The sequence below is a fragment of the Helianthus annuus genome, chromosome 9, assembly GCF_002127325.2.
Source record: "Helianthus annuus cultivar XRQ/B chromosome 9, HanXRQr2.0-SUNRISE, whole genome shotgun sequence".
Lineage (NCBI taxonomy): Eukaryota > Viridiplantae > Streptophyta > Magnoliopsida > Asterales > Asteraceae > Helianthus > Helianthus annuus.
In genome coordinates this window covers 141,468,515-141,487,311 of record NC_035441.2, presented here as the reverse complement: position 1 = coordinate 141,487,311, position 18,797 = coordinate 141,468,515, and the positions used below count along the sequence as shown (strand labels likewise).

At 35.7% G+C, this 18,797-nt stretch overlaps 1 long non-coding RNA gene across 3 annotated transcripts; it reads right to left on the bottom strand.

Moving 5' to 3' along the window:
• Positions 1-14,546: 14,546 nt before the first annotated feature.
• On the bottom strand, positions 14,547-17,770 carry LOC110878992. Of its 3 annotated transcripts, none has more exons than XR_002558358.2 (8): positions 17,284-17,770; positions 17,156-17,192; positions 16,900-17,063; positions 16,432-16,515; positions 16,228-16,341; positions 15,100-15,133; positions 14,948-15,002; positions 14,547-14,835 (listed from the first exon to the last, which is right to left on the bottom strand). It is a non-coding gene; the product is annotated as an uncharacterized LOC110878992 (long non-coding RNA). The 3 variants fall into 3 exon arrangements; XR_002558355.2 differs by having other exon boundaries at positions 16,228-16,348; positions 17,284-17,769; XR_002558357.2 differs by lacking the exon at positions 17,156-17,192 and having other exon boundaries at positions 16,228-16,348; positions 17,284-17,768.
• Positions 17,771-18,797: the final 1,027 nt, after the last annotated feature.

Here is an 18,797-nt window from a genome sequence, read left to right as displayed (position 1 = left end):
GCAAGCAGGAGCAGTTGGGTTAAATTTTTTATCAATACCATATTCCAAACAAAACAAGTCTACTTCCTCTTGTGTCATTCGAGAGAATGACTTTGCTAAATCTTTAAGAGCACCCATTTTTGAAGAAAGTAAAAACGAAAATGGAAGAGAAAACTAACCTGAATGAAGAAACTTGGAATGATTGTGAGTAAAATGAAAAAGTTTTAGAAGTATAAAATAAATATGATTTTAAAACAGGGGTAATAAAGGTAAATAAATGGCTCCTGCAAAACCGCCGCCTGACACACGTCAATCAAATCAACTGTCAATCGTTTAAAATTCAAAATTCAAAAAGTAACTGCCTCAAGCCTTTTAAGCCTCCAAGCAACGAACCCTTGAAACCTTTAAAACATATGCATAAAAGTCAGAAGTCTTTGAGCATACTACCCCAAAAACCTCTGACTTAGGGGGCTGACGACGGGGGTAGCCCAAGGTTAAATAAAATGACTAATATGCAAGAGCTTAAAAGGTTGAAAGGTTCATCGGATGAAAAGCTGCAAAGTGAGAAAAGCGAGGAACAGTAATCAGTCACATCTGAGAACTCGCCTCACCAACTCACGCCCACAAACTCAGAGCAGGTCTGCACAAGTACACTCTATTAACCAGGGGTCCAAAGCCTTCAACCCCAAAAGGGGAAACCCTCCATTGCAAACAGGTTTCGCTAGTGTTGTATATGCCATTTCAGGAGATGTCTTCCCCTATAAGAAGATAACTCATTTTCACTCCTGGGACATTCCGAAACAGAGAGAGATTCCTTAATCTCTGGTCATTCAAAGAGTACTTGCTCACTTCCAAGTTACTCTTCATCACATTCACCACACACTCATTCTATTTGCTTTCTTTCCTGGATTCGAGCTTGCCTCGGAGAAGGAACTTCAAAGCAAATAACAATTACATACTAGTGAACCTCCTTCCACGTTTTGCAAACGTGGAGGGACCCCGCGACCTGCGTTAGGCAAAACTGAACCCTTCAGCCCTTTTGCCTAACCAACTTAGCTACCATCCTTGGTCCCGTGTTTGTTGCATCAACAGATACAAAAAGTTAATGTAACCCGTTTTGCCAAATTTTTAGTAGACCTAAAAATCTAAATGTACCAGTATCATTATATAAGATTAATTCATATTTTTTTTATGTCAATCAAAGTACTTAACATAGATAACAAATAATTGTTAATTATTAGAAAATTTGTGACATAATATTTAATCTTTCTTGTTTCATTCCACGTCAATCATGCATGTATGTGACTTCATTTAATTATATAAAAAGTGAAATGAAATATGATAATATAAAGAAAAATTACGTACGATTTTGATGAAGATGAACTCCATAAACTAATTTTGGATATTGGTCTATATTGATCAAAACAAACGAGCCACCTGCTACTTCACAAAAGAAAAGATAATGGTGCAAGTTTGTAGCATTGCTTCGTTTTGTAAGTTTTGGTGAATGACACTGGATAATGGAATATTCGTAGATCCTAAAAGCCCAACTTTTTTACTTCAAGTTCTTTTGTTAAAGTTCATGTACTATGATAAGATTAATGAGTTGTTTCCAACAATATTTCCTGTGACAAACGATGATGTAAGTTTATTGTGTAGGGTCCTTTACAACTGTGTTTGCATGAGAATTGATAATGGGCACCACCACAATTAATGTCAACTACTCGAAGGAAAATGCCTTCATGTTTTGTCAAAGTTGATGATAAAAGATAAAAATTAGACTAGTCGTCGAACATGAAAGAAACCTTGAAAAAGTTGAGTATTTAAAGGGAGATCTGTGTTTTGAGTAAAGTTCTTTTGGGGAAGACATACTCAATTTAGCTTCTTTAGTTAATTTTTATGTTATCTTTTTGTGTGTTATGATTTATTGATTGCATTCTGTGCATGATTCCAAAAATTGTGGTTATTTGTATCTTTTTCAGTTTAAAAAATATTCAATAGCTTCCTTTAGAGAGGTCAACACTATATATGGACTATGGTAACAAGTTAAATTAATAGAATTAACTGGATTCTAACAAATTCAAGTTATATAAGTTTTTATAATCTATACATATTAAAAATCAAGTAGATATAATGGTATATAATTTAAATTCGAAAATGTTTACGCATACACTAACTCAATTACACATAAACCTTTCAACATCAATAAGTACATATATATACCCTCATGATTTGAAATTTTGAACAGATCTGCTTAAGTTGATCGACAAATCAAATGCATAACTACTTGTGTAATATATATTATTTAGTTCAAACTATCCATGACAAGATAATGGTACAACAATAGCATAGTTTCCTTATGTAAGTTTTGGTGAATGAGATTTGAGAATAAATAATGGGGCATAGAATAGAAATATTTTAAAAGCCCGAGACAATAACTTTTTCTTTCTTTTATGGTGTTTTGTTAAAGTATAAATACATAAACATAGAATTTATATATGACGTGTATCCAACAATCTTCCTTATCATAAAAATACCAGCCGACAGTGATGTAAGATCAAGGTGCAATTTCCTTTCTACGTTCATAGTAATGAATAATGGGAGACACGAGGATCTTAAAACCCTGCATATATAATCTTTATGCTTTTATGTTCTTTATCAAAGTTGACGAGATAAGAATTTGACTTTTTATGAAAGGAACTTTAACAAAGTTGCCAAGATGGGTATTAAAAGGGAGATTTGTCTTTTGAATTTAATAACTTGTCTTAGGGAGGATGGCGTCAATAGCCTCTTAAATGTTATCTTTTTAAGTACTCATATTTGTATGGACCCAAAAAGCATGTGTAAAGAACTGAATATTGAAAAATGACGATATAACAACCACTTTACACGATTGTTGGGGAATTTTCAGATTGCCGGATGATCAAATAGGTGTGATGTCACTCTCAGATCAAATTATTTTGGTAGTTCAACCGAATAATTCAATCGGATACAATTCTGATTTTTGAGAAAATGAACCGGTGTATGTTAGTATGTCTGTGAATTTTTTGAACCAGGGAGAAGATGATCAAAACTTGTGTTCGAATTTTTGGGGTGTTTTGCAGATAACTGCCTCTGGCAGTTACAATTCAAATTTTATTAAACTGCCGTAATTTCTTGTCTGAAAATTGTGACGAATTTTAATAAATTTTATTTTTAAGCCATTTTCCATAAAGCAATTTAACTAAAATACAGCACCCTTGGGAGCAGAGTCCAAGGGGCAGAGCCCTTGGCTGAGGTCGAGCTGATGTGTATTATTATTCACTTTGATCACCAAGTCAGTCCCGATTACACTAAAATATCTAACGGCATTTAAACTATCCCTCTCTGACTTGGTTGAAATTTACCGGATTGACTCCATCATACTTCTATAAAAGACTCCTCCATGAAATCAAACTTCCATATCATTATTTGTCATCCAAAAACAACTGACTGTTCATATATATCTCAACATAAATATGACCACTGCAGCTGAATCCGACTACACCATTGAAGGAAGACCTTTTAACTTCTCGAAATGTTCATCGCTTTCATCAATCTTTGATGACGATGAGTTTACACGAACGAACAGTGGAAGAGGCAGTATAAACCGGAGTCGCTGCCGAAAGTGGAAAAAGCTAATGAAAAAGTTGGTTCAAGAAAAGCTTCTATGGATCTCAGAAGCCTTTGGTGTTCTCTTATGATGCCGTTAGTTATGCCCTCAATTTTGATGACGGAAATTGTAGCGATAAATGCTACTTATATAAACATAGATGGTTATCTGATGTTTTAGATGATTGTTTCTAAGTTTAGCAAGTGTGCATCGTGTACAAGTGTGAGTTATTTGTTATAGCTTGTTAACGCGGATTTGTGTATGTAACAATGGATGTTGGAATTTACCTCCATTGAACATTTACTAGCTATATACATATAGACATTGTTATTTGTATTTTAGGTGTGTAAATGAAATCTAAGGAGATCATATCTGTGATTTAAACTTAATGCATTTAATTTAAAATGTAATGTTGTTTATTTTAGATGTATATGTTACTTTACTAGTGATGGTTGGTAATTGTATTAATTTTAGAAAACAAATATGTTACGCTACAACATCGACCTATCTCTTTTATATTACAAAACCGACATGATTTTTCTTTGAATTTCTTTTTTTAATCTTATGGATTTAAATTACGAATCTTCTTTTATGTGATCCTATTTTAAATCTTATATTACTTTTTTTATCCCTTTAAAATCTATGTTACTCAAGTTTCTTTCCTTCGGTTAGCGATTCTTATAAAAATATAGATTAATTTTAGTTGTAAGAATGTTGTTATGTTTTGTATTACTTACAAAACATATGATTTTCAGTGGTGAACATATCCATAAAAATGCATCGCAGTTGATACTCTGTTAGAGAAAATGGTATGTAACCTGCTAGATATATAGTATTTTACATGTCAACGGCATCTACAAATAGATGTTTTGTCGGAGGATTACCAACGAAATATTATCGTGTGAATAAACTTCGTTATATGGATTGCCAATATGTTGTTATGATTGATCTTTATAGCGGGCTTGACTTCGACTTTAAGCTATTCGAGTCTCAAATCTTTAACAAAATGACGCTAGCGTCAATATGTTGTTATAATTGATCTTATATCGGTCTTGACTTCCGACTTTAAGCTATCAAGTTAAAATAACTATAAACTCTCCCTATCGACCTATCTCTTGGCAGGGTCTGGCTTGTGTAACATTATAAAAAAGATAACTGTCCATCTTGATTCGCTAAAGCTCAAATGGTCAATATTCATCAAAAACTTTGAATTATATTAAGAAATGATAGGCTATTGTTTACCTAATTTCATTATCCGAAATTGATTTTACACTAAAAGCAGCACATAGTCTGCTTTTTTCCTATTATTATTCATTTTAAAAGTGATGTGGTGACAAACCTCTCTTTAGACTACTTTTTCGTGATATGTTGGTTTATTAAACATATTTAAACTCCATCAAATTGGCTGATGTATGATTTTTTCTACAACTAATTTTTTAAAAGTGATGACATATGTAGTCAAAAATATTACAAGGTTCCACCAACCATGTGTAAATAGCAAAACTGACGATCCAAACAACGCTTTCCACGTCTTTCCTTCACTCAACCTACCCTCTCTCTCTAATCTAATGTAAATTTACTAAATAACCCCTAATGCACCTACTATAAAATCTACACTTGGACATTCAAACTTCAAAATTTACTATCAATTCATCACCACAACAACCAACTCGAACTCGTCTCTCTCTTCTGATAAAATGGCCCTTTCAACTGATCTCACTTACACTACTACCGCCATCGAAGGACGATTATCTAACTGCTCAGAATGTTCGTCGTTGTCTTCCGTCTCTGACCAGGATGAATACTCACAGATAAATAACAGATTGCGGAGGAGCTCGAAATGGAAGAAGCTGATGAAGAAGGTGATTAAAGGAAGCAGGAAAACAATATACGGATCTTCTCAGCCTTTAAACTTCCAGTACGATGCTGTTAGTTACTCGCTTAATTTCGATGAAGGAAATCATTCTGATTATTATTATGGTCCGTATGGATCTAGATGCTCTCAAGATTTAAGTGAATGCTAGAAGTTATTTGAGATGAATTAGAATAGCGTCATCATGTACATTGTCTATGGATGTAAGTTTTAAAATGTGAACGAAATTTATGTATTTAAGATTCATATTTTGTTCCTAAGGGTTATTTTCATGGAATTGTTTTTTAACACAACTGAGATTTCTTTGTACTGATAAATTACCATTTCAATCATTTCTTTCTCCGATCTACTACGATATCTCTTTTCCAAAACTTACCATTTCCCACATTCAATCCACAGAAAACAAAAAAAAAATGGAAAGGCAAGGTGGTTCTTCATAAAAGAAAACCAACCCAAAATTCCGCAAGCCACGTCAAAACCCAAAAATTACAACCCATTCGAGGCCCCGACTTGTCATCCCGAATTCGAGTCTTTGCCGTTCTACAACCAACCTCCACAAGCGGAGTTCAACACCCAATCTCAAACAACTTCGTACACTTACATGTCGACATCACAACTCCTCTGTACCTATGATGCGCAAGCCCAAAACATGGCCGGAAACTACCATAATTACCGCCTTTAAAATGAGAGGATTCCGAAGAAACCGATACTGAAGAAGAAAAGGTAGGAGAGGAGATTGAGGTCGAACAACCGTCTAAAAAATAGAAAAGAAAAAGTTAAGGCTCAACGGTGGAGTGAGTTGGCAAATCGTCAGGGACGAGACATACCATTTTAAGTATTTTATGGGGGTATGGCAATTTTTATTTTGTAGGTCTTTTTTCAACTATGTGTGTGTGTGTTTTTTTAGATTATTGTAACTTTGGTTTTTCTAATCTTTAGTTTAATGTAAACAATTGCTAAATAAATGATCTCCTAACTTTACTATTTCTTTTATCTTCACATGGCTTCTTCTTCTCTAATCATAACACGATCTGGTAGGCACTAATGAACCATTCTACATTGAGACCAAGTCTAGATCACAACCACACACTTTTAGTTTTTAGAAATGTCACTGACACATGACCGTCTTTCCAACTAGCTGACATTTTAATCTCTGTTATATTCTTGATCCGTAACCAGGTAACGATCTGAATCAACTCTTGTTTTCAGTTGAGATCATTTTATGAGTTTGGTTTTGAAAGCTCAAGGGGTGCGATTGTAAAATTTCATGGGGGCGCTAAGAATTTTCACTGTACGTATACCACTAAAAAAATTTACAAGGAGGGCGCCCGCACCCCTGGCTAATGAATAAGTCCACCCCTGGTTTTATGCCCGACTTGTTTTATCTGATTTGTTGCCCCCGTACAAATTTCTATATCCTTCACCATAACCTGGTTCCATATGAACAACCGGGATATATCTTATAATTATAATTATTGTTTTTATTTTTATTTTTATTTTTATTTTTGAAAAAAATCAAATTTACCTGAAATTGTGAAAGAAATATGAAGTTAGTATCACGGAACAAACTTTGACGCGTTATAGCCGGCCGCCGCTACCACTTCAACGCGTTAATCTTCCACGCGTTAATCATTTTCGTGATGGTGACAACGCGTTATGGTTTATTTTTGTGAGGGTATTTGTTGGTTGGGGGGAATTGTTGGGTGTGGTGGTGAGTGATGACCACCCCCACTAAAAATGGTTGTGAGTGATGGAAAAATGGTCAATGACATGGCGAAACTTGATTGGTGCTTGTGAGTGATAAATTCTATCACTAGTGAACCACCCCTAGTCCCCTAAGGATTAAGTAGGTTTAGTTTCATGTAATTCATTGAAGTGGGTAAGCATGTGTAGGATATTGTATATTCTAACGAGTTTGCACCATTGATGATTAGTAAAGGTTGTAAAACGACTAAAACCGATGTGGATTGTAAATTAACATATTCAGACTATGTGATCAAACAAAATTGAGAATATTACATTTTATTTTGATGAAAACAAACGAGCCACATGCTCTTCACTACTTCACGGAAGAAAAGATAATGGTGCAAGTTTGTAGCATTGCTTTGTAAGCTTTGGTGAATGACAATGGATAATGGTGCAAGTTTCAGCTTATGTCGCTAACTCAAAATGAAAACATTACACAAAAATACAGTAAGCAGCCTCTCCCTCTCTATTCTTGGGTAGAGGGAATGTTTGCCTACATCCCATCTCCCCCAAAGCCTACTAATGATTATGCTATCTGTGAGATTTACTGAGTATGATTGTTCTTGTAATATATCTCCGCGAAGATAATGGTAAGATATAAAGATGGTCAAAATATCATGGGACCCAAAAAGCATGTGTAAAGAAAGAATGACGATCTAACGACCACTTTACACGATGTATTAAAAGTAATCGCACATCAAGCCGGTAGAAATTTACCAATTTGCCCCCATTGTGTCCTTCTATATAATGCTCCTTCATGAAATCAGACTTCCATACCATTTGTCATCCAAAAACAACAAATTAACTACTCATATCTCCCTCCCAAAAAATGGATATTGCACATGACCTCAACTGCACCACAAACACCATTGAAGGAAGACCATCCAACTTCTCGGAATGTTCATCGCTTTCATCGGTCTCTGATGACGGAGAGTTTACACGAACGAACAGTGGCAGGAGCATAAACAGGAGCCGTAGCCGCAAGTGGAAAAAGCTGATGAAAAAGTTGGTGGAAGGAAGCAAGAAAAGCTTCTATGGATCTTCGAAGCCTTTGGTATTCTCTTACGACGCCGCTAGTTATGCCCTTAATTTTGATGATGGAGATTGTAGCGACGAATGTTACTTATATCACTCTAGATGCTTGCCTCAAGTTTTAGGTGAATGTTCGTAAGGTTTGCCAGTGTGATGCATCGTGTATAGCAGAGTTAGTGTGAGTTATTTGTTAATGAATTGATTTAGGGCTTGTTCATGCGGATCTGTGTGTAACAATTGATATTGTAATTTACCTGCATTATATTTACTAACTATATGTAACATAGACATCGTCACTCGTATTGTAGGTGTGTAAATGAATTTGAAATCTAATGGCAAAATGCCTCCATTCTAGGAATATTATGTTACGAGATTAGGATGGAGGGAGTGGTCAATCACTAGTGAGTGTTTAAGTTATTTTCTAGCCAATAATATCATGTCATGTCCACGCCACTTCCTATTTTGCATTCAATCACTGCCAATAGTCAAACACATGGAGAGTGCTAAACAATTTTTTTTTTAAAAAAATATGATTGTTTGAAATGGGTTGGGGCCCACCATTAACCCTCTCTCTCCTCTTCTCTTTCTCTTCTCTTTCGGTTTCTCACTCAGTGGGTATACACCGCCTTGGCCCCTCACCGATCACCGCTCCACCCCTGGCAACACCTCCCCGCCCTACTCCCCGCTACCATACCGTCTACCCTTATATTTAAAATGGGCAAACCTCATAAACGAAAACCGAAATATTAACTCTACGAGTAATAAATACTAGGAGGCTGTTTGGTCAGCTCTTAATGAGACTCTTAATGGTCGAGAACTCTTATTAGTTAACACTTAAAAGTTTACACTGTTTGTTTCGTGAGCATATGTCTAAGTGATTCAGACATTTGACTCTGAATGGTTAAGTATATAGAGTCTGAATGGTTAAAACCCCTTATCTAAATTGGTCAGACATTTGCCTCTCAACGGTTAAACATTATACTGGATCTTAATGGTTCAGGCCTCTTACTAGTTTAGCACTTAATGATTAAGACCGCTTACTAGTTCAGCACTTACCCATCTAGAAGTTGCCAAACAACCATTAAGTCCAAAGAACATGGAACGAGCTCTTTAATATGCAAAAGTAAGACGAAATTGACATACATTAGATTAATGATACAATAAAAACATGCAAAATAAAAATCCTACCACCTAAATTTATGGGTTTCCTTCTAGCCAAAACATTTGTTGATGGCCAAGACGTTTAAGCGGCTGCTTTGTAGCATTTAGGCACCACTCCTACCCTTGACGCCGAAGCGATGTACTCATAGATTTCACTAGGGGTGTTAAACGGGTCGTGTTCGCAGGTTGGCGGGTTCAACCCGACCCGAACCCGAAAATTTTACACGAACCTGAACCCGACCCGAACCCGAAAATCATATCATACATATGAACCCGAACATGACCCGAAGTTTCGTGGGTTGACCCGAACACGACCCGTTTAACCCGAATTTTTTTAATTTTTTTTCCGAAATTAATATATTAAAATTAATATTTACTTAAAAAACACAAATGTATATAATAATATCATATTTAAATTATAAAATCTATGTTAATTTCTCCTTTTAAGTTATAATCATGGCATAAAATACACACCCCGTTTAATTTATGATATAAAATATATTGTAAAAAATATAATATATAGTATAAATGTGTTAAACGGGTCAACCCGCCAACCCGACCAGGTAAACCCGAACCCGACCCGTTAACCTAAACGGGTTCGCGGGTTCAACCTGAAACTGACCCGAACCCGTTTAGACTAAACCTAAACCCGCGAATTTCGTGTTAGGTTCGTGTCGGGTTTTCGGGTCGTGTCAGAAATTCACACCCCTAGATTTCACAAATGTCAATATCTTCCAAATTAAACCAATATCTGGTGTCAAGAGTTTAGGGTTGTTTGTTTACCTCTTAATGAGGCTCTTAATGGTTTAGACCTCTTATTGGTGCATCACTTAATGATTCAGACTGTTTGTTTCAAGAGCTAAAGTCTGAATGGTTCAGACATTTGCCTCTGAATAATTAAGCATTATACTAAGTTTGAATGGTTAAGACATCTAATCTGAATTGGTTAGACATTTGCCTCAAAACGGGTGAACATTATGTTGGCTCTTAATGGTTTAGACATTTTACTAGTTCAGCACTTAATGGTTCAGACCTCTTACTGGTTCAACAATTAACCGTTCAGAAGTTGTCAAACAGCCCCTTAGTCTAGCTCACACTGACATGCTCATCCACTCTAAATTACCATGGCCAGCAGAGCTGCTACTACTCCCTTAACACTCAAAAGAAGGAGTCATATGTTAGGGTGTTTTCACATGTTTATTATATGTTTATTATATGTTTTGTTTAGTAGAGTAGTGGGCTTTTAATTATGGGTCATGTTCTCAGATTTTTAGGGTTAATGGACGTCCTTTACTGATCACGATCAGGTAATGTGCAATAGGTCGTATGTTAGTATTTATTTCCAGCAAAGTTTTCACTTGTAATCGTACCTTTCGAATTCAATCAAATGAAAAGAGTCGATCAATAGTTTGATCAACCTGCTGTGTTTTCTCTATTATTGTTTGATCAATTCACTATTGTTTCTTTGTTTTTTGAATCTGTGATTAAAGCTTGATATCTAACATTTGGTATCAGAGCAGAGATCGAGTGAAGCTGGGTTGAATTCTGATTGCTAGAAGGAGTTATCAGAGGTGTAAGGATGCAACGATTAGAAGTTACCAGTGTGTAGTGATCGGAGGTGACATATCAGCAGTGATCGGAGAGAACTAGGTGTAAAATTATTTAAATCATTGGGTAATGATTGAAGGGGCGCGAACCACTACATTTTTTTTTTGCTAAAAGCTCTCCTGATAATGTGACATACCCATGGCAGAAAACGCCCCTAGGAGCTTGAAGCACTCTCTAAAAACCATAGCATATACATGTTTCTGTAATAGTGTCACTTCTCTAGATTCATATTATTCATGACAAGATAACGGTGGAAGATTATAGCATAGTTTCTTTATGTAAATTTGGTGAATTTGGTGAATGAGAATAAATAATGGGACATACAAAGACCCTAAAAGCCCATGACAATAACTTTCTCTTTCTTTTAGGTTGTTTTGTTAAAGTGTATATGCACATGAAGATAGGATTTATGACGTGTATCCAATAGTCTTCCTTGTCATAACAATACTAGCCGACAATGATGTAAGATGAAGGTGTAATTACTTTCGAGTGTGCATGGGAAAGGATAATGGGAGACACGACGATCTCAAAACCATGCATGTAATCTTTATGCTTTTATGTTGTTTGTAAAAGCTGACGATTAGATGACTAGCTATGAAAGGAACCTTTAAGAAAGTTGGGCATTCAAAGGAATATTTGTCTTTTGAATAACTTTTAATCAGGAAGATGGTGTAGCCTGCCCTTCCTCTCCACCCTTAACCTTGCCCGATGCCACCTCAGCTAACCAACCCTTTCCCCCTTCTTTTGCAAGAGGCGCAAGACCAGTAGGTCCCATCTCCCCTCTCACAACCACCCTTTTCTTCTCTTCTCTTTCAGTTCTTGGCTTCGGATGTTCTCCCCTCTCTCTCATCCATATCACCTAGCTACCTCATCTTAAGCCACTAAGGGCAGGGATGGATCTCCATTTTTTTTCAGCATTGGAGAAACTCTAAGGTATTAGTGTTTGTATTTTTTGCATGAATGTATGAAGTGTGATTACTTGTACTTTTTTCAATCTAAACAATATTAAATAGCCTACTTCAAACATCGAAAGTTCTACATTATATATCGTAACGAATTAAACTAGTGTTAGAATAATCTAAAATCTAAGGAATACAAGTTATAAAACTCCTTATAACAAATTTTTTATTGAGTTTGGTTTGCTAACTCAAATTGAAAAAAAAAAAAAAAAAAAAAAAAGAAAGAGAAAAACCCAGTTAAGTCAATTAATTTAATACATCTTCACGAACATAAATACACCACTATCCAACTATTACAAAAATTATATCGTCACCAAAATCAGACCCAAAATTATGTGTAAAGATTGAAAACTGACGATGTAACGACCTCTTTACACTAAACACCTTTTGAGCTAGTAGAAAATTACAATATTGCCCTCATGGTACATCCATAAAACCCTCCGTCAATTCAAACACCCACAATAACATTCGTCATCACAAAAAAAAAAAAAAAAAAAAAAAAAAAAAAAAAAAAAAAAAAAACAAACCACTCTTATCTATAGTTCCTCAAGAAAAATGTTGACTACAAGTGACCTCAACTGCACCATGGACACCATTGAAGGACGATCATCTAACTTCTCTGAATGCTCGTCGTTTTCATCGGTATCTGACCACGAAGAGTTTACACCAACGAACAGTGGCAGAGGCGGCATAAGCCGAAGCCAGAAGTGGAAAAAGCTAATGAAAAAACTGGTGAAAGAAAGCAAGAAAAGTTTGTATGGATCTTCCAAGCCTTCGATATTCTCGTACGACGCGGTTAGTTATTCATTCAATTTTGATGACGGAAACCGTGGCGATGATCACTGTTAATATCAAACTGGATGCCGGTCGTCGCAAGTGTTAGGTGAATGCTGGTAAGATTAGTCAGCGTGCATAGTGCACAGCAGAGTCCACGCAATAGATGTACTGATGTAGTCAATTTGTATTTAGATATGCGTAAAGGAAATCTAAGGATTTAGTAGTTTAAAAACTCATATGTGCAATTCATATTTTGTTTAGTACCAACTCATTTTAAAGATTTGTTTTTAGATTTCATTGAATCTACATGTGTATATTACTTTATTTTTTCAGTTATTTAATAATTCGAAGTAACTGAATATATGAAACCGATCAAAATTACCGTCATTTTTATTTAAAGCATAGTTGTTAAAGGCGAAAGGCGCACTCGAGGCTAGGGTGAGCCTTGGACCTCAATGCAAGACGCTTAAAAACGAGGGCTTTTTTTAACGAGTCATTTAGTGTAAAAATAAAACTTTTAGAGATCTTAGACATGTTTTATACTTCTTTAATTAGGGCTAGTTTAAGTTGTTTTAGGTTATTTTCAAGCTTGTTTAGCGTTCTTATAATTGTTTCAAAGTTTAAAGCTATTCAAATAATTTTTTACCGAAATTTCGTTGGAATTTAGCCTGAAATGTGCTTGATGGCCTGAAAGTGTGGCTTTTGAAGCAAAGCGAGCTTAAAAGGATGAGATGGGCCCAGTGGCAGACCTGACTTTATAAAAGGGGTAGCCTCCGCTACCCCTTGACGCTCCGGTGGTAATGTAAATTTTGGAAAAATTTGACTTTTTTTAATTTCATTACCTCTTTTTTTTTTCTTTTTGAAACGTTGTCCCTATAATAATATTCTAGATCCGCTACTGGATGGGCCTGAAAAGTGGGACGGCGCTAGGGCTGTCACTACAAGAAAAAGATCTTATAGGGACGATATTTTTTTGGCCTGTAGGGAGGACATGTCCTCTCTATAAGCCTTTTTAACCTGTAGAGAGGACATGTCGTCTCTACAACATGTTGTTTCTACAGCTCCGTCCCTATAGGTCACCCAAGTCGTCTCTATAAGTGTCGTTGCTATAGATTGTTTATAGAGGCGACATGTCGCCTCTATAAGTATTTGCTAAAAAATAATAAAAAATTAATTAATATTTACCAAATAAAAAAAAAACATTTTCTTCAAGAAGCCCTTTAGAGACGACATGTCGTCTCTATAAGCTTTTTTGAAAAAAAACATTTAAACCCTATAGAAACGACATGTCGTCTCTATAAGCTTTTTTTTTTTTTTTAAATTAAAAAATAAAATTTAACCCTATAGAGACAATATGTCGTCTCTATAGGATTTCCTTTTAAAAACATTTTCACCTATAGAGACAACATGTCGTCTCTATAGGTTTACTTTCAAAAATTAAAAAAAAAAAACATTTTCACCTATAGAGACAACATGTCGTCTCTATAGGTCCTATAAAATTTAAAAAAAAATTGTTTTTCCAGGTTCTTAAACCAAAAAATCTCAACAATCAAATAGATTCAAACCTCTTAAACATGTTAAACAGAATGATAAAAGGTATATTAGCAAGCCATTTACATCATCCGTGAACCCGTTTAACACTACAGGAAAACGGAGCATTAGCGGCGACAAAAGTCGCCGCTAAAAGTCCCACATGTCGCCGCTAAAGGTTGTTCACTTTTAGCGACGACATGTTTATCTTTAGCGGCGACATTTGTCGCCACTAAAAGTCGAAAAATAGTAAAAAAAAATTACATTTTAGTGCTATAACCAATTTTCCCGAATACATACGAAACCACTGATGTGTACATGTATACACATAAAAGTACATAAAAGTTAACTAGTTCGAATTTTTGTTTAAGTCAAACATAAAACAACCAAATAAATGAAACCTTGGATGAAAGAAAGTCACCGTATTCCCCGACGTCATATTTATCTGCAACTTCTATGTGCTTCGCTACAGCAACTGAATGATCTTCCTGATCACTGCCAACATCTGCCATCAAACCCGTGTCATGATCGCTACCATTCTGGATAAGGAACAAGCTCACAATTAGAAGTGGCGATTTTAACCCGTTTAACCTGAGCAAAGAATTTATACAAGTTTGAGACCTAACAGTAGAATCATAGTAAACAGGATACCTGTACAGCAATATTAAGTGGTTTAGGACTAAAAATCAACAGCATTTCAGTAGATCTGCATGAAGAAAAAAATCATCAGATACTTTATACAATCAGTCTTGCATTTAATGCTTCAAAAATCAAGAAATTAACATACTAACGACTAGTTTTACCTGTCTTTCCAGACTCAACTTCTCTTTCCCATAGCTTCGCCCAAAGTTACACCCAACATGAAAAAAAACATAGAGATAACTAATAAAAAAGCAAACTTATCACATACGATATACAATGATATAGAAAAACAAAGATCTATATGGTTTTCCCCATAAAATGTGGATATGTGAGCCATATGATCTGCCAGGTATGCAACAGCTCAACTGACACTTATAAACAACAGAGTGATAGTTAATGTCCACAAGGGCTCCACTTAGACCTGGTAAACGGGTTGGGTTGGGTCGGGACATGGGTCAAAACAGGTCAATTATAAAAAGGGTTGTTTTGGTTCGGGTCGAAACAGGTTCGGGTCGGAACGGGCACGGGTCAGAACGGTTTCGGGTCGGGTCGGGCCAGGTTTTTAAACACAAATTAGATACATTAAATGATATAAAAGCCATCATGTAAGGCAAGAAACCTCTTAATTCATATCAATACATCAGTTCACTAAAGGTACATTAAGTGATGTAAAGATTTGTTAAATTTGGGTACTATTTCTTTCAATTAACATTTGGCAGCTATCAAACAGAAAGCATATATTTATAATATTACAAAAAATGGTGTATGAGTTTAACAAACCTGTGCATCATAACAAAAAGTTACTGTATCATTGTTTTTGACTAGCCAAATCTATGACACAACAGATCGAATCTAAAAGATGCCGACATCAGGAAGGATTTCTTCAGTAACGTCCAACATAAATTAGCTTAATCGTACTGATAGAAGCCGATTCGAGATGGCTAATCTCCCAAGAGACCCGTTGAGTGGGTTAGGCTCCAAGAACTAGATAAGGAAAACGAAACAATACTTCTCTCAATAATTTTCTCTTCTTCCTTCCATTAATGATACGAACCCCTTTTTAAAGACTTACAAAACAAAGAAACAATCAAATAACTAACCTAAACATGGCCCACTAACCCACTACTTTAATTTAACTAACAATTAGGAAACATGGAAGAAATGCAATAGCAAATATGAGAACGTGCAGATCTATGTATGCATGCATGCTAAAATAAAGGACATGGTGTTGAAATGGATCTTCACGGGTCGGCTTGCGGTTCGGGTCGTATCACGTACTAATTCATTACCTGAAAACAGGCCAAGAAACCCCAGTGAAACCGCCGGTTTCTCCAAACGCAAACTCATCTGCCCTTTCGTTGAAATCTTTCATTATTTTTCCAGTTCTCGCATCAAATTAAGCACTACTCTCTGATCATTAGTGAACCATACAGTCGTTAACGAATAAATATTATAATAATCACTAAAAATGGATAAAAGAATGGTGTTCTCACATGAGGGTCGCGAGGGTTGCTTGGTTCATGACTGCTGCAAGTAACCAAAGATTTCTCACCAAGAGAGAAGTCAATAAGTTTGACCTATAGTTAAGAACATAGTTTCAGGATTAGTTGATTAAAACTAGAAGCACCACCCCACACAACAGCACCCTGTCTATGGTCAGTTGCTAAGTAGCGACAACGTACCTATACGCTACGTCGCGATAGATAGCGCCCGCTATTTCGTGTTTAGTAATAGTGATAAGGTAGTTAAAATTTAAGAAATAAAAATAGCTATCTATAAAGGCCCGATAACAACTTCACATTTTAATAGCTAATAAATTAGCCGCTATTTTAGGTTTTAATCAATGTAGTACCACATAACATGTAATCAGTCAACTATGCTAACAAAACATGCATTAGATATGAAAATAGTTACAGTCAAATTCCTCATTCATAACCATGATAACCTAAAAAAAAACTTACTTGTTTCCCATTAATAACATTTGTCTCAGCAATAACAGTGTCAACAACCGAAGGATCCGCATACTTAATAAACCCAAAGCCCCTTAGACGACCAGTCTATCGATCTTTCATGATAACCAAATCCATCAGGTCTCCATACTTTGTAAAATAGTTAACTAAGGTACCTATACAAAATTAAACAAATAAACACTTCAAATCAATGATACAAACAATGGCACTGTCATAACTACACAAACACACACAACTAAACACTAACCTATGGTAGTATCCTTTGCTAAACCACCGATTAAAATCTTCATGTAACAATTAAACAAACAAATTTCAAGCCTATATCATCAATTAAATGTAAAAATAATAATATTAATAAATAAACTGAAGACGAACCCGGGGCTTGCGTCGTCATCGAAGCCAGGTTGCTTGGAGCCCATAGGAGATGAGTTTTTGCTTCTTGAATCAAAAATCTCTGACAATTTGGGGGTTTAAAGTGGTGTTTTCGAGGGGTTGGCGGGGGAGGTGCGCTGGGGGTTGGGCGATGGTCAAGGTGGCAGTGTGGTGATGAATAGGGCGGAGATTCGCCACCATCGTCGTCAATCTCTCTCTCTCCCAAGGTGGCAGTGTGGGTCGGTGATGGTGGAGGTGGGACAGCTACGGCAGAGGTGGTGCGACGAGGGAGGTAGTGCAATCGAGGGGAGTAGCAGCTGGTGACGGTGTGTCACGAATTGGGGAAAAGGGGAAGAAATTGGGGGGTAATGAGGATCAGATTGGCGGGCTTGTGAAGTTTGGGGAAAATCAAAAGGGGGAAATTGGGGTAATGAGGATCAGATTGGCGGGCTTGTGTTTTAGGGCATATCTGTCCTCAACAGAGAGAACAAGTCCTCTCTAATAGTTTAATTATTTTATTAGCCAAAATCTTATAAAAAGGACATGTCCTCTCTAATAGTTTAATTATTTTTTTTAGTTTTATTAAATTTATTTTTCTATATGGTAAAAAAATAAAAATAACTATTTTGTTACTGATATAGTTAATAATAACTAATAAGTATTGTTATTTTGTTAAAAATAATGGAATATTTTGTAACTAATATAATTAATGCAAATAATATTGATAAGTATGATATTATAAATAATAAAAATAATTCTCCAATATATTAATAACCGAAGGGAGTGAGGATCTGATTGAATTTGTGATGCAGTTGTTCAGTATGAAGATCCATGATCGTTTAGAAACCACACGGTATAATCAATTTAGCAATCATTTCTCCGCCCTTCATTTGTAGAATTTTTTAGATATATAGTTTTCGACCCGGTATGTAGTTACCGTATAATTTTTTTTAGGTATATACGTTTTCGACCCCTTGATTTTATAATTTTTTTTAGGTATATACGTTTTCCACCCCTCAATCGGAAATCTCAAGATTCACCACTACACACATACGTACACATAAATACATACACACACGCATACGTGCGCACTAGCACTAACACTAACACATACACACACGTACACGTACACGTGCACACTTACATATACACATACACAAACACATTACAGGTGCACACACTAACATGTAGACATATACACATAAACGTACACTAACACAAATCAATATAGGGTAAACACAAACAGATCCATATCCAATTAAATATACATACATGCATATGCACACGCACGCGTACACATATACATACATACACACACTACACAAAGACGTACACACACACATAGTCGTACCCTCATACGTACACAATTACATTTACGTGCACGCATACATCGCATATGTACACATTCACATATACATACGTACGTACACTATTAAACATACATACACAGATGTTCAGAGAGACACATACACGTGTATACATACGCACACATAGATACACATACACAACCACACATA